A 16,648-nucleotide genomic window follows, 5' to 3' on the forward strand; every position below is an offset into this window, starting at 1 on the left:
GTCTTTTATATCTCAAAAAAAATTAACTTAAGACATAACTTAATCTTGTAGATTGAGTCCTGCCTCATTAACATAAGTGCTGCTAATCCTACCTAATCAACCTCATGGAGGTAGAATTTACAACACAAAGGAAAATCACATCAGATGACAAAATGGTGAATAATCATGCAATACTGGGAATCATGGACTAGCCAAGTTGACACACATTATTTCTGGGAGACGTAATTCAATCCATAACAATCATGATACATGAAGATGTGTTACTATTACTATTTCCACAGAAAAAAGAGCTTTTGTAACCTTTTCACTTAGTTCTACATATATGAACATACAGGCTTATACTCATTTAAAACCCTTTCAAGACCCAATTATTTTCTCTTTTGAATTTTTTGTTGATACTATGTGTTTTCACTAATGAAGGCATGCTGATTAAAGGACCAATTCTGAATTTTTGTTATGAGTTATGGATTTTAATACCCATTTTCTGGGATCACATATATCCCAGTGCCCCCTGGGCTACATAATTCCTGCCGATAGGAGTCAATGATTAAATTGTTTTTTTAACCTTAATTTTTTTAAGTTGTGCTTTATGTGAAAGTTTACAATTCAAGTTAGTTTCTCATACAAAGTTTAACACACATTGTTGTGTTACACTAATTGCTCTCCTTATACTGTGACAACATACTTCTCCTTTCCACCCCGATTTCCCGTGTCCATTCAACCAGCTCCTGACCCTCTCTGCGTTCTCATCTCACCTCCCGGCAGGAGCTGCCCATTTATTCTCATGTATCTACTTGAGCTAAGAAGCACACTCTTCACAAGTATCATTTTATGTCCCATAGTCCAGTCTAATCTTGGTCTGAAGAGTTGGCCTTGGGAATGGTTTTAGTTTTGGGCTGACAGAGAGTCTGGGGGCTATGTCTTCTGAGGTCCGTCCAGTCTCAGTCAAACCATTAAGTCTGGTCTTTTTACTAGAATTTGAGTTCTATACCTCACTTCTGTCCTGCTCTGTAAGGGACTGTCTGTTGTGTTCCCTGTCAGGGCGGTCATTGGTGGTAGCCGGGCACCATCTAGTTCTTCTGGTATCAGGCTGATGGAGTCTCTGGTTTATGTGGCCCTGTCTGTCTCTTGGGCTAATATTTTCCTTGTGTCTTTGGTGTTCTTCATTCTCCTTTGCTCCAGGTGGGTTGGGACCAATTGATGCATCTTAGATGGCCACTTGCTAGCTTTTAAGACCCCAGATGCCACTCACTGAAGTGGGATGCAGAATGTTTTCTTAAAAAACTTTGTTATGCCAGTTGACTTAGATGTCCCCTGAAACCATGGTCCTCAGACCTCTGCCCCTGCTACTCTGTCCCTGGAAGTGTTTGGTTGCATTCAGGAAACTTCCTAGCTTTTGGTTTAGTCCAGTTGTGCTGACTTCCCCTGTAGTGTGTGTTGTCCTTCCCTTCACTAAAAATTTTTATTTCTTGAAAATTTGCAAAACATCAGGTAAAATATGAAGGCATTTGGCAATGACTGCACATACATTTCATTCTAATCTCCTTCTTCTTAACCTTTTTACTATTTTTCATGAAACTTTTCAAAACATGGTACAATGCATTCTTCCTTCCTGCAAAAGCAGTATTTACAGCTCAAATAAATAAATCCAAGGGACTTTTTGTCTCAGGAAAATTACCACTACAATGCATTCATCATTACAGCAAAAGCAGTACTTAGAGGCAAAATAAATAAAACTAAAGGAATTTGAATGTCAGGAAGATTACCAGTGCTGTATATTCTTCATTCTAACAAAAACAGTATTAACAAGTAAGAAGCAGAAACAGCTGTCCTTGAATACTGCAGAACGGCTCACAGCAGTGCATTCCACCTGCTACATGTGGAAGCAATGATTGGGCCCTAAGATTGAATGCAGGGTAAGAGTAACTTACAGGACTTGCAGTCTCTTGAAAAGTACCACTGCAATGCATTATTTCTTATTGTAAAGGCATTACTTACTGTTCTGAAGCTAAAAAAGAAGGGAGCCAGTAATACTAGGAGACAATGAATGGCATAAAGGAGAAAATGGCCGCTATGACTGAATCACGACTGGCAGTAACTTTTCTCATGATAAGTACATTCTCATGAGAACATAGTAACTGGGAAGCATAGTGAGGAGGCTTATCTCACAAAAATAAAGGCATATCTGTGAAACGTTTAGAAAATTCACACATCTGTGAGACATCACCTAAGACAATGCTCAATCTACACAAAAATAAGGCTCCCATTCAAGATTTTTAAGTTTCAGGCTTTTCAAAAGGCTCCCACCTTGAGGCTAAATGCATTAAAATCAGGCTACCCCCTTTCCAAAGAACTCCAGAGGCATAAAAAGTGGGTGGGATACCATATATCTCAGGGGTCTTGAAAGGGTTAAAAATAGTATAGATAAACTTCATGGCTTTTAAGGGAACTAGTGTTTCTGCTAAGGAGCCCTGGTGGTGCAATAGTTAAGTGCTCACTGCTAACCTAAAGGTCGGTGGTTCAAATCCACCAGCGGCTCTGCAGTATAAAAGACCTGGTGATCTGCTCCCATAAAGATTACAGCCTAAGAAACCCTATGGGGCAGTTCTGCTCTGTTGTATAGGGTCGCTATGAGTCAGAATCGACTTGATGGCACCCAACAACAACAGTGTTCCTGCTAGTACAGAGCATGTTTGACTATACTTTTCGTATTATTTTTCTATAATGGACCAGTGTCACACAGCATGTGTATCTTTGTTTGGCGAAATAACGTGTGATTTGCTTTGCATCATTTTCCAAATTTAGATCATTTATTTCCCTGTCTGGACGTAGATTAGTGGAAGTTATGTCTGGTGATTTCTGAGGTTGCTTACCTCCACTTAGTGGCCTGCTGATCTAAAATTATTGGACTGGCATACCAAGCACACTCAAAAGTCAATGAAATCAAAGAACTGAGTGAGTGCAATAAGAAACTGGGCACAATGACCAAGGCAGGTCACAGGCAGAAGTGAAAGGAGACGGATTATGGATAATTAATTCATCAAAAGGTTGGGAATTGCAGCTGAGATGGAAATAAAACTGCCCCAAACAATTTTCAGTTAGGTACTAGGATCAGAATCAGAGTTCACTGTTTCTTATGTCTTGAAAACACAGTCTCTACAAAATGTTATATCACACCTTAGATGCATAAATTCTACAGTGTGGAATAGTTCAACATTTTTACATGAAACCTGCTCTGGACGGGAGAGTTTAAACTGGACCCACTGAAGATCGGGTAAAAGCCCTGACCCCAGTCACATAATAAATCTGAAAGTTACTACTATTCCCTAATCTCCATATTAATCTAGGCCTGTAACTATTGGTGGGTAGACTGAATTAAAAAAAAAAGTTTAAAATATGAGTATTTTTGACTTCAGGGAAAATTTTTTCAACTAAATTGCAGTCATTTCCATTGAAAAAATATTCATGCTTATGATTACTGCTGAATTATATATATATATGTTTTAAGACGTCAATGTTTATGTTTTGCTTTATTTATTCAGCTCTGGAAATGACTATTGCTGACTGAATACAGAGAAATTGGAAGTGCACCATAAAATGGGCTAGACTTTTTCCTTCCCATTACCTCTTATTTATTTCTTGGTCTCTTTCAGTCCTAAAGCTGATAATGGGAACTATTATTCTGAACTCTATTTTAAGATCAGTCTATAGTACATTGGACTTGGAATCCTGCTGTTATTATTATTCCTTGAATTTTACTCTAAATTGTATTGTAATAATTCAGTACAGAATACATTAAAAATATACTCAGAAAAAAATACAAGTCTTAAAGAAAGCAACAATTAATAAAATTCTAAAAGCTACTTAGAAGATTTGATAAATTTTAATAATGGACAAAAATCTAGAAACCCCAAAAATAGTAATAAAAACTATCCTTTTAATAGACTATTTACTTAAATTCACCTATGAAATTTGAATGCTCATTGCTCTCCCTTTTGAATCAACTTTACCAAATGTAAAATTTAGCAATTTATCTGAATAGAAAGTTTTAATTTTTCTTCGGTTGGACTATGTGCAAGTGTGTGCATTAGAAAATGCTGTTTTCCCCAGAATCCAATTGTACCTACCTGATAGTCAAGTTTTAAAAATCTTTAAGCCCCTGAAAGATTTTTCAACCTATCTATGACTCTGATATATTCCCACAGTTATCACAATGGCAGAGTGACGTTGTAGAAAAAGCATAGATATTCTGCAGTCAGAAAATCAGTATTCAAATCTGTTTGTTTCCATTACAATCATTGTGACCTCAGGGCAGTCATTAGAACTCAGTTTCCTCATCTGTAAAGTGAGAAAATATCTGCCTCCTGCATGAAACACCAAACATAGTGTACAACACATAATACCCAAAAAATCCAAACCCGTTATCGTTGAGTCAATTCCAACTTATAGCGACACTATAGGACAGAGTAGAACTGCCCCAAGCGACTAGTGGATTTGAACTGCCGACCTTTTGGTTAGCAGTCAATCTCTTCAACCACTGTGCCACCAGGGCTCCCCAATACATAATACCTGCTCTATAAATATTTGTCATCTAATTAGTAAGGATGGTTGCTTTTATGCAGAGCATCTGGACACTTTGCCACACGATTTGAGGGATTTAATAAACATTCCTGAACTATTTCTTCCACGGGTATTTCTGTAATGCTTAAAATTTCTATATTATGCACACGGGTTATTAAAGGTTTATTTTAAAATGTACATTATCTGAACCATGTGAAATTATTATCAGATAATAAAAGTTAAGCTGATTGAAACATTTTTCTGTCCCCTAAAATCCTGCTATTCAAAATGTGATCCCCAAACTAGTAGACATGAGCGTCGCCTGTGAGTTTGTTAGAAATGCAGAATCTCAGCCCTCACCCCAGACCTACTGAATGAGAATCTGCATTTTAACAAGATGCCTAGTGATCCATATGCACATTAAATTTAGAGAAGCACTTATCTAAATGGCTCCTGAAAGAATGGGATACCTTTTGACATAGGAAAAGTGATTCAAGTCTAGGCAGAAGACAAGAGAATTACCATAGCAGAGGACAGCTGGAAGACAAAGATACCCGTCAGAGTAGATAAAGAGTTTTAGAAGGGAGGAAGAAACATGTAACCTTTTTCACAGTCTCTAAGGAAATATATCCTTAATCACAAAGGGAATTGGTAATCTGAAGAAAAAAATAGAGACCTATCTAGCGTCAATGTTATGGGGTCTATTTTTTATTTTTATTTAAATCTTTATCTATTCAAAAGAACAATTTCTTCTAGGCTGGTAAAATTGTCTTAGAAAATACTCCTTAGAAGCGAGGATAGTGACACTTTGTCTCATGTACTTTGGACCTGTTATCAGGGGGGACCAGTCCCTGGGGAAGGACATCATGCTTGGTAAAGCAGAGGGTCAGTGAAAAAGAAGACCCTCAATGACATGGACTGACACAGTGACTGCAACAATGGGCTCAAGCATAACAACGATTGTGAGGATGGCACAAGAGCAGGCAGTGTTTTGTTCTGCTGTGCATGGGGTCGCAATGAGTTGTAACTGACTCCACATCACCTAACAACAACAGTGAAATTTCCTAGAGGCCCTGGAACCATGAGCAAATTTACATGTTGGTTCACATCCATTCTACAAAGCATAAAATATCACATCTGGTACATAAATCCAGGAAATGTTATAATCTAAAAGCTTTATTCTTGAAAACTGCTTAGCATTGAGCCATACTTATCAAAAGGTATTTGATACCACCCAGTTACGAGACATACGTCTTTGTATAAATTGAAACCTTGTGAAGTTTAATAATCATTCCACTAATTGTATAGCAGGGCCATTTTCTTTTCCTTTTTTGGGATTTCAGTACACAGTGTGAATTAGTTTATTAGATGAGAGCAAATTAAAAATAATCGAACTCTGGAAGTGACCTTTGGAAGATCTACTTGAAGAAATGTCAAAAGCTTTCTGTCCTAATGCTGTTTTCTCAGTGATTCACAGCATGACATTGTCAGCATTGTCTCTGGAGAAGGCATATCATCTTAGCTATTTGGAAATTGATAGAGTAGAAGTCAGAGTGTGAAGTAAAATTGAGTGAATGACAAAAAATGGTATTGATTTTCTATTAATGAAAAGAGTATATTGAAGCCATATGAGTTCATACATATATTTTTATGCAAAGTGATGATTGCCAATATATGCTTTAATACTTTATGTAGTTCCAGAGGAACTGTTCTGACAGCAATACATTCACAGGCAATTTTACTCTTTGCACAATAGTGAAACTTGTTTCATTTTTTTCAGCAAATATATCCTGTACCACCATCTATGCCTTAAGAACAGTGCCATGCATTATGGTGGGTATAAATTGTCTAAGCAAAAGTCTTAATGCACTTATAGTCTAAGAGGAGAGATAAGACATTCTAATACAAGACAAGTGTTATAAACTAAATGTTTCAGGAGTTCTAGGAAGAGTGAAAAATCAATTCTGTCTTGGAAGAAGTCCAAAAGCACAATGGAAGAAGTGGTCTTGGAATGAAATCTTCAAGAATAAGGATTGTAATAGGCAGACATGTAAGCAGAAGGCATTCTAAACAGAGAGAACAGTACTGTACTTACAAAGAAACAAGAAAAGCAGATAGTACTTAAGGAATAGCTATAGTCTTGTGTATGTATAAGGCAGAATGAAATGGGGTTGGAAAACTGTGTCAAGGTAATAGTTTTCAAACCATTCTACACTTAAGAATCTTCTGTGGAGTTCTTGATAATATCAACATTTTGGCCCAATCCACAGAGTTTTTAATTCAGGTTATCTAGGGTGGGGACACCAGGAATTTTTCTATTGAAAAAGTTCCCTCCGATGATCTGAGGTCCAGTGTTTTGGAACCACTGAGTGTGGGACAGATTGCAAAGTTAGACACTGAAGTAATTTAAGAAAGACTATTCTGGTCTCAATGATCAGAAAGTATTGGAGAGTAGAAAGTTTATAGGCAGGAACACAAATATTAGAAGCTGTGAAAATAGTCCAACTGTGAGGCAATAGCCTATAATTAAGGGTAGCTGCAATGGTAAGGTAAAGAAAAGCCAAAATGTGTGAAACGTTGCTTCTAAAAAGGATAGGATGTAGTGACTGACTGGATGTGGGTGTCCAGGAAGATGGGTCAGTGATGACTGTGAGGCTCAGGTTTAGGTGACTGAATGAACAGAGGTACCATTAACCACACCTAAAAAATAAAAATTAAGTGAAGCTCCTCTGTGTCATTATGCAGAGATAATCTAAGTCCTTCCTGACATCCTTGATTTTAGATTGAATCTCCATATTATACAGTTTTGTAGCTCCGTGTACTTTTCATTGTAGCACTTTTTATAGTGTAACTGTATATAAGTTTGTATGGCAATTTGATTAATATTGATGTGCCTTAGTAGGTCACAAAGTCTATGAGGGCAGAGAACCACATCATAGGCACTCAATACATTTTTGTTGCTTCAGTTATTCCATCTGAGTGGTTTAGTAGATGAATGAATTTTAAGTAATTCATTAGGATTCAAAAACACAAAACCAGTTGCCACGGAGTTGGTTCAGACTCATGGTGACCCCATGTGTGTCAGAGTAGAACTGTGCTCCATAGGATTTTCAGTGGCTGATTTTTCAAAAGTAGATCGCCAGTCTTTTCTTCCAAGGCACTTCTGGGTGCACTTGAATCTCCAACCTTTCCATTAGCAGCTGAGTGCTTAACTGTTTGCGCCACCCAGGGACTTCATTAGGATTACAAGTATATATTTCCGGTACAAAAATATTTAGATCGACATTCCATGGTAACTGTATGTATTAGGCTATAATATTTTATCCAATGCTTCAAAATATATAAAGGTAAAGTTATGCATTTTCTCCAACTTAGTTGTTACATATGACAAAAAAACTTGAGTAAACTAGTTTTGATAAGAGTCTCTCTAGATGAGGTTATGTATGCTTACTTGAACGAAAGAATTCTAAACATTTCAGAAGCCCCATCTGAGTGTTTGGTCACTGCAGGAAAAAAGTGTGTACATGTAGTCATAGGGTCACTTTTGTAATTTAAGATCATAGTGTATGATTCCATGTGAATTTTGGAAAATCTAGGTTACATTTATATCTCAATATATATCTATATATAATGAACCTGCTCTTCATCAAATGATGAGGACATTGTTCCAAACAGTGCTGTGTTCTGCATGATCTAAAAAGGAAATGACCCAGAGGAGTTTTATAGTGGTAAGTTCTTTTTTGCTCAAGATCTACCCATCCTTGTCCAACTGTTAAATAATGCAACATTGTTCTTCCTCATTTTATGCAGGGCAAATGGAAGCTAAAGGGGTTAAAGGACTTAGTGAAGATTCTACAGCTGGTCGATGACAGATTTAGACAATAGGAGGGATGGAGCTAATAATTAGCGAGTGTGTCTTGTATGTGACAACACTTTAAACTACTCACATTTAAACATCACAATTCCTTTATGTGGTAGGTGATACCTCATTTTTTATAGACAAAAAAATTTTTTTTGAGTTTCACAACTTTTCCAATGTCACGTGGTAAATTGTGGAGTACTATTTGATTCCAAACCCCATGCCTCTTTGATTACAGCATGCTGTATCCTGGTTTTCCTGAGTCCCAGGACAGTGTTCCAAATTGATATCTTTCTAGGAAAAACAGAACAATTTCAGTTAAAGAGAAACATTTTCATTCAAAGGGTGAGTATGCTCCTACACTATAAACAGAATGTGAATTTATTCGATTATTGGCAATGTTGAGGAGAGAATGTAGGTACAATTTGGGGGACATGCAGCGCTGATTCAAAAAGGAAGACCTGGATAGACAGCATAGCAAGACTCATAGCACACTTGGGGAGAGGGGGGCTAGGAAGTGGCAGATACATAGAAAAAGGACAACGGGAGGACTTGATCTTCTTTGTAATTTTTGTCCTGTTTACCTCTTTCCAGATTCCTTTCCATTTTAAGTGTTATTATGGTAAAATATATATAACAAAACATTTGCCATTTCAACCATTTTTACAAGGGCAATTCAGTGACACTAATGACATTCACCATGTTGTGCAACCATCATCACTATCCATTTCAAAAAAAATTATTTATCACCTTGGATTTCTTTCTTTTAAAGACATGTTAGATAGCCCTGGTGGTGCAGCTGCTAACCCAAAGTTTGGCAGTTCAAATCCACTAGCCACTCCTTGGAAACCCTATGGGGCAGTTGTACTCTGTCCTATAGGGTAGCTATAAGTTGGATTTGACTCGACAGCAAAGAGTTTTGAGAGAGCAAAAGTTTAGGCTAGGATAAAAACATTTAGCTGTCATATAGAAAACTTTCTGCTAAAAAAAAAAAAACAAAACAAGACCATCTGCAAGTTTCCAAGCCATTTTCTTTCTTTAATGAACCTATATTAGTCAAGGATTTTTTGAGGCTTTGCGTTTCCCCCCTCTGCTGAAATGTTCATGCTATTATTTTCTCTTTAAATCTGGCCCCCAGATCACAGGCAGCTGTTAGAGAAGCTAGTCTCTCTGGCCAGTCCATAGGCACAGACTGACAGAAGAGAGCAGGAATTTAATAAGTCAATTTGGTTAAACACCTCCCCTTCATGTGAGAAAAAAGAATACCTTTCACAACATGAAATAACACTCCATTTTGATAATACACTTTGATTGTTAGGAACTTACCACCCGTGCACATAAAAACCCTGACAAAACATGGTGTGTGGTAATACAGGAGTGAGATGGAGAAGCACCTTTTGTAGTTATTACTTCAAAGGAGAGAACAAAGTTGGTGATAAAATGTTAACACATGGTGTAGTGTTTCTAGACAAAAAGAAATAAGGAGAGCACCTAAAATGTTGAAGAAATATTGCATGGCAGTTTACAAGAGGAGCAAAAGAGAGCAACTGAACGAGGAGAGAACTGAATGAGGAAAGCAGAGGCATAGCGTTTGGAGTTAGCAAAAGTCTTATGAAAAGCTTGATGTAATGAAAGCCATGGCACAGTCCACTGAAAGTTCTCTTCAATGGAGCAGAGCAATCCCACTACCAATAGTAAGAGAAAAAGTAATTGATAATTGATTTTCTTCCCCCAACAGGAAAGCTACTTTGCTCCATTCACAGTCACTGTGCAGTGTATTGTCTGCAGAAACCCACCAGATGGTCCGAGTGGGGAGGGAGCATAAGCAAGATAATACTAGGGAATACAAATCGGTCACTTTTATTGCAGCATAGCTTGGAGTTTGATTGGAATGGCAGACGGCAAGAGTTTTTTAGTATGCATTTGATATCTTTCTTTTGGGAACCAATTTATTTTGATATTTTACCTCAGACATCAAAGTGATACACAGAACTGAAGGCTCTCAGTAGGCTTTCTTAGCTTGTCCCCAGAATGGAGTCAAATTCAATCTTCCAGCTTCTCAGTTTGTAATTCATTAGAAGGGAAAACAAAAGGACTATTTGAAACAAGTGGACCAAACATTTAAAAAGAATATATTCAACCATTCTGCATACACTTCTTGGAAATTTTCAGTAGGCAGAAAGGAGAACAATTTTGACTTTAGCATGACTTCAGTATGGGTTTTTAGTGGACAGGCTAACCCTAAATCTTCAGCTTTAGAATAAAGCATCATCATATAGGAACTGAGGTAATCCTCAATTTAAGGAGATGAATGGGTTCCAACATTCCTCTGTAAACTGGTTGGTTAGAAGTCATGATACATTTTTCTTTAAAGACAACTTACATATCAGGTTCCATGTCAGTCTCTGAAGTCCACAATATAATGCTAGTCTCAGTCTGGATTCCTGGTTCTAGGTCATGAAATAAATGAGAGGGAGAAGGGAGGAAAATAAGAAAATTTTCACACTCTTTCCTGGGTAAATTATCAGCTCTTCATGCTCTTTAAATTAGCAGCTTAAGGTGAAATTTTGAAGCAGGCAAGGTTGGCCTTGGTCTTGGGTTATATACTAATGTCCTACTCAGGGCTATATAAAGCTCAGTGCCCTCAGGCTGCCCTAAATACTCCCACTGCTCAGTACTGTGGCATTTCAAGGAGATATGACCTACTTCTTAAAATATGCCAAAATCCAAAATTACTTATACCTCTAATAAAAATTGTCATGGCTTCCTTTTGGTTAATTTCGTCTTATACACATTGTCAAGAAGAAAGCAATCTGCTTTAATTCCTTCTCACCACTGCATGAATGACTAATAATCCCTTACAACTGGCATAGACATTTGAACAATTTAAAGAGAATTCTTGTTAATCCAAAGATATCACCAATCAAAGGACTTGGTTTGTGTTAATAACATGAAGTGAAAATATTCAACCAGCGTTGGCAAAATTTTTTTCTGAGATGGAGACCACCAAATTCCCTGGGTGGTGCCAACAGTTTACACTCTACTACCAACCAAAAAGCTGGCGGTTCAAATCCACTCAGCAGTAAATATCACAGCCAAGAAAACTCTATGGAGGACAGTTCTACTCTGTACCAGATGGGGTTGCCATGAGCTGGAATCAACTCGATGGCAACAGGTTTTTTGTGTTTGGAGGCCACCAAATAGGCTAGTTATTCTTGAGTTGTTATCTCACTCAGGAGAATTTTCCTCTAAGATAGTTCTGATTTCCAGTTTCTTCTCCTTTTGTTCTTACTTTTGAATCCCAAATTTTTGTACAGTGACTCCTAAGGCAGCATTGGTGGTGGTATCAACATCAGGGACTCTAGCCGAGATGGGGTAGGAAAAGGGATAACAATCCTGATTTGTAAGGTACTCATTGCCGTCCAGTCGATTCCAACTCATAGTGACCCTGTAGGACAGAGTAGAACTGCTCCACAGGGTTTCCAAGGAGTGACAGGTGGATTCGAACTGCTGACCTTTTGGTTAGCTGCCTAACTCTTAACCGCTGTGCCAGCAGGGCCCCAGATTTGTAAGGTAGGTGTTTTAAAATGAGAAACGGAGTGTACAACACCTCATGATCAAATTCACTAGTTTTCATAAAGCATTTAACAATGCATGTGAGGTGTTTACTCTTTAGTCTGACTAAATTCCAACGAATATCAGCAGTACAAAAAGAGATTATACCCAGCATTTGACAATAATAAACTGTAGGGTGGTAGAACATTATTCATTTTTTTGGTGAAAATATACACAACAAAACATATGCCCATTCAACAATTTCTACATATACCGATCAATGCCAATCTTCACATTACATCAGTATTCTCTTTATTTCTACTCATATAGTTTCACCACCATTAACTTTTACTCTCTGTGCCCCTTAAAATTCTTATCTGTGCTTTAGAATTACTGTTGTCAGTTTGATTTCTTACAGATAATTCTTTAAAAGAGTGCAACGTTCAAGGCCGACATTCTTTATTAATTGAGCTAAACTGATGTTTAGTTTAAAGATGACTTCATGGGATAGCTTCGGTTCAAAGTTTAAGGATTATTTCAGGACAATAGATTTGGGGGTTCTCCTGGTATCAATGGATCCAGTAAGTCTCATTTCCATAAAAATTTGACATTCTGTTTCACATTTTTACTCCTTTTGATCAAGATCCATCTATTGGGTCCTTGATCAAAACATTCAATAATGGTAGCTGGGCGCCAACCATTTCTTCTGGTCCCATGGCAAATGAGGTAGTAGTTCATGAAGACAATTAGGCACGCAGTCCATTTCCTTCTCCAGTTCCTGGGGTCTCCTTCTTCTTCCATTGCTCCAGGTGAATAGAGACCAGTTGTTGCATCTTAGGTGGCTGCTCCCAAGCTTTTAAGACCTCAGGTGCTACTCAATGGCATAACAGTTTAATGTAGATAATGTGTGAAGCAGAGTTGGGTTTCTTCTATTGGGGTTATTTTTTGTTGGAATGCACTGGGCAAAGCCACGAATAAGCATATAAATATTAGCCCTTAAAAATTAAAATTACAAGAGCACAGCAGATTTTATTGATGTCAGGTGTTACTGAGGAATATAAGTCAATGTTTATAAAAAAGATAAGGAATTGATTATAATTTCTAGAAAGACATGATTATAATTCATTTACTTAGTGTCCTAACCCCTGCCAGACCTTCACAAGTTGTATTTCGAATAGAAAGTCTAGATGAAGAATAAAATTAAACAAATAAGAGCAATTTACTTTTCTGAGAGGCATCAACCAGGCTGTAGACATGGCAGTGTGGTGTATGATATCCTAGAAAGAAAAATATAATGAAAATATTTGCTCCAAGGATCAGTGGATTTATTCACTGTTTGGGGAGACTCCCAGAGCATCATCCCCACTGGCTGTCCTAAGAGGACAGTTCTCTCTTTCTATTGCATAGTAGGTATTTCCTTTCCCTTTTCAATGATGCACATTCTTATCCTTCTCACCTCCTGGATTTTTAGAGATTCCGAGTCCAGGAAAATAATTCTACTGATAATAGCCAAAATATGTTGTGTGTTAATTATGTGCCAGGTGGCAATCATTTGACACATATTATCTCATTTAATTTTCATAATCTCTTGAGATATACACTTTTTTAACAATGTATTTTGGTGAAAGTATATGCAACCAAAGATACATCATTTCAACAATATATACTTGTACAATTCAGTGACAATGACATTCTTCAAGTTGTACTACTATTTTTCTATCCTTTTCCAAATTATTCTACCACCATTATCTTGAACTCACTGCCCCCTAATCTTCCCATCCAACCTTTTTAGTTCCCATTATCATTTCTATCTCACATAGAAATTCTTTAAAAGGGAACAATGCTTAAAGCTTTTAGACATATACTTTTAACATCTACATTTTGTAGATAAATAAAAGGAAGCTTAGTGATGTTGTGTGTCTTATCAGAGGTCACACAACTGGTAAGTAGTGGAGGGATTTAAAACCAAATCTGCCTGAGCAGATTCATGCTCTAAATCCATGATGTGAATATGTTTGAACTCTAGAAAGAGTGCAAAAAGACTGACTTGGGTGACGAAAGTTAATAATAAATTCTACGTTTATTTAAATAAAAATAAGAAACTAAAGTTTACCAATATTTAGTATATAGATTGACACAGACACCCTCACTAGATCTGCAGGTCAGATGGTCAAATATTGTATATGGTACATGACTTATCTTAGGAAAGCATGGCCATTTTACTATGTGGAGGATATGACAGGGGTGTCCTAATGCTTTGGGCATATTACCACATGTTACAACTTCTGTGTGCTTATTTAAATACATTTATGGATTATATTATACAGTTATGAATGGAAAAATTATTAATTTAAAGAAATTTGGTTAAAGATAATACTAAAATATAAGCACAAGCAGGAAAATATGGCACTGACACTTCTAGTATAAGTTTTTCATCAGTCATAAAGCAAAAATGATGGTACAGACAGATCTGATTGGAAGACGGTCAAGATATTTTTTTAATTGTCATAGAATCTACTTGAAAAGCAGATTTACATCCACTATCATATACCAACAAATCTGTCTTGGAAGAAGTACAACCAGAACGCTCCTTAGAAGCAAGGATCATGAGACTTTGTCTCACATACTTTGGACATATTATTCGGAGGGATCAGTCCCTGGAGAAGGACATCACACTTGGTAGAGGGTCAGCAAAAAAGAGGAAGACCCTCTACGAGGTGGATTGACACAGTGGCTACAACAATGGGCTCAAGCATAACAAGTATTGTGAGGATGGCACAGGACCAGGCAGTGTTTCGTTCTGTTGTTCATAGGGTTGCTCTGAGTTAGAACCAACTCGACAGCACCTAACAACAATAAAATCGTTAAAAATTAGCCCCACTCTGAAAGTATATCGTGCCTTGAGTTATTAGCTATTGATAGTATGAAATCATATTGACTAGCAAAATATTAAAACTAAGCACCAGGAACATTAACATAAATTTCTAAAAATTCTTCAGCAGTGTTTAAACCATTAAGTTTCTATGGAGTGTCTGATAACATTACTCTAAACTTAATAATAACTATTAAGAAGCAACTTTTGAAGTTTCTTAATGTATTAATTTATACCTATGACTTATAAATATATATACATTTATCAGGTGTGTTTTTTTTTAAAATAATTAATTGGATGTGTTACCTGGGTGCATGATCAAAAAATTTTAGTGATCAGTGCTCTAAATTGAGAAAGATGTGGCAATCTGCTTCCATAGAGATCTACAGCCTTGGAAACCCTATGGGGTCACTATGAGTCAGAATTGACTAGATGGCAGTGGGTTTGGTTTTTGGTTGGGCCCTGTAATACTAGTGCTATGTCGCTTCTCTTGGGAAAGTGAAGTTTAAGGTTTTTTTTGTGGAAAGACATTTTAATATTAAAAGAATGAATATATGGTGCAGAAAAATGAATTTTCAATAGTCCATTTAAAACTTTTTGTCTTAGTCATCTAGTGCTGCTATAACAGAACTACCATAAATGGATGACTTTTAACACAGAGAAATCTATTCTCTCACAGTCTAGTAGGCTACAAGTCCAAATTCAAGGCATCAGCTCCAGAGGAAGGCTTTCTCTGTCGGCTCTGCAGAAAGGTCCTTGTGGTGTATCAGTCTTCCCTTGGTCTGGAAGCATCTTAGCACAGGAACCTCAGGTCCAAAGGATGCGCTGTGCTCCCGGAACTGCTTTCTTGGTGGAATGAGGTCCCCATGTGTCTCTGCTCACTTCTCTCTTTTATATCTCAAAAGAGATTGGCTTAAGACACTATCCAATCTTTTATACCTCATCAGTATAATTGCCACTAATCCATCTTATTACATCATAGTGATAGAGTTTACAACACATAAGGAAATCACATCAGATTACAAAATGGTACATGATCATACAATACTGGGAATCATGACACAGCCAAGCTGACAGATATTTTTGGGGGACACAATTCAATCCATGATACTTTTCAACTTTACTTTTTAGCTTCTCCCTCAGCTCTCTTTTGTATTTCTTATTCTAAATAATCTTCAATGTTTTCAATACCTCCTTATGTGTCAGAACTACTTAAAACAGTACTGGAATTATGGTCTCATTATCCTACTTTCTTGAAGCAGTGCTTTCTGGTGCATTATGTAATGTATGGGTGAACTCGTCTATTCTAGCATAATCTTGTAAAATCATATATCTTATTTTTATTGTCTTCACCCATTTCTTTCTTGGAGGTCAATTTTCTAGGTTTGCTATCACATGAAGCACTTACGAATGTGATTTTCTTCAGCAATTGTGAGACAATTGATACAATTTATACATTAGTATTTCTGTGTTAATATATAAAATATATTTTAAAACACTGTAATCTGGTCCGTCTGTGCATTATGCTCTTTTAAGATCTATCTATATGGGATCATATTGACAACAGGAACTGGAAAGATTAGATAGGAACCTTGAAGGCAGTGAGTGTACGTTAGTAAGGGAGGAATAACTCAGAAAAGGACAATGAGAATCATTGCACAACTCTAAGAATGTAATCAATGTCACTGAAATGTACATGTAGAAACTTGAATTGGTGAATTTTTTTTAAATTATTTATTTTTTATTGTACTTCAGGTGAAGGCTTACAGAACAAATAGTTTCTCATGAAACAGAAGTACACA

Source organism: Trichechus manatus, unplaced genomic scaffold (assembly GCF_000243295.1).
Source record: "Trichechus manatus latirostris isolate Lorelei unplaced genomic scaffold, TriManLat1.0 scaffold00068, whole genome shotgun sequence".
NCBI lineage: Eukaryota > Metazoa > Chordata > Mammalia > Sirenia > Trichechidae > Trichechus > Trichechus manatus.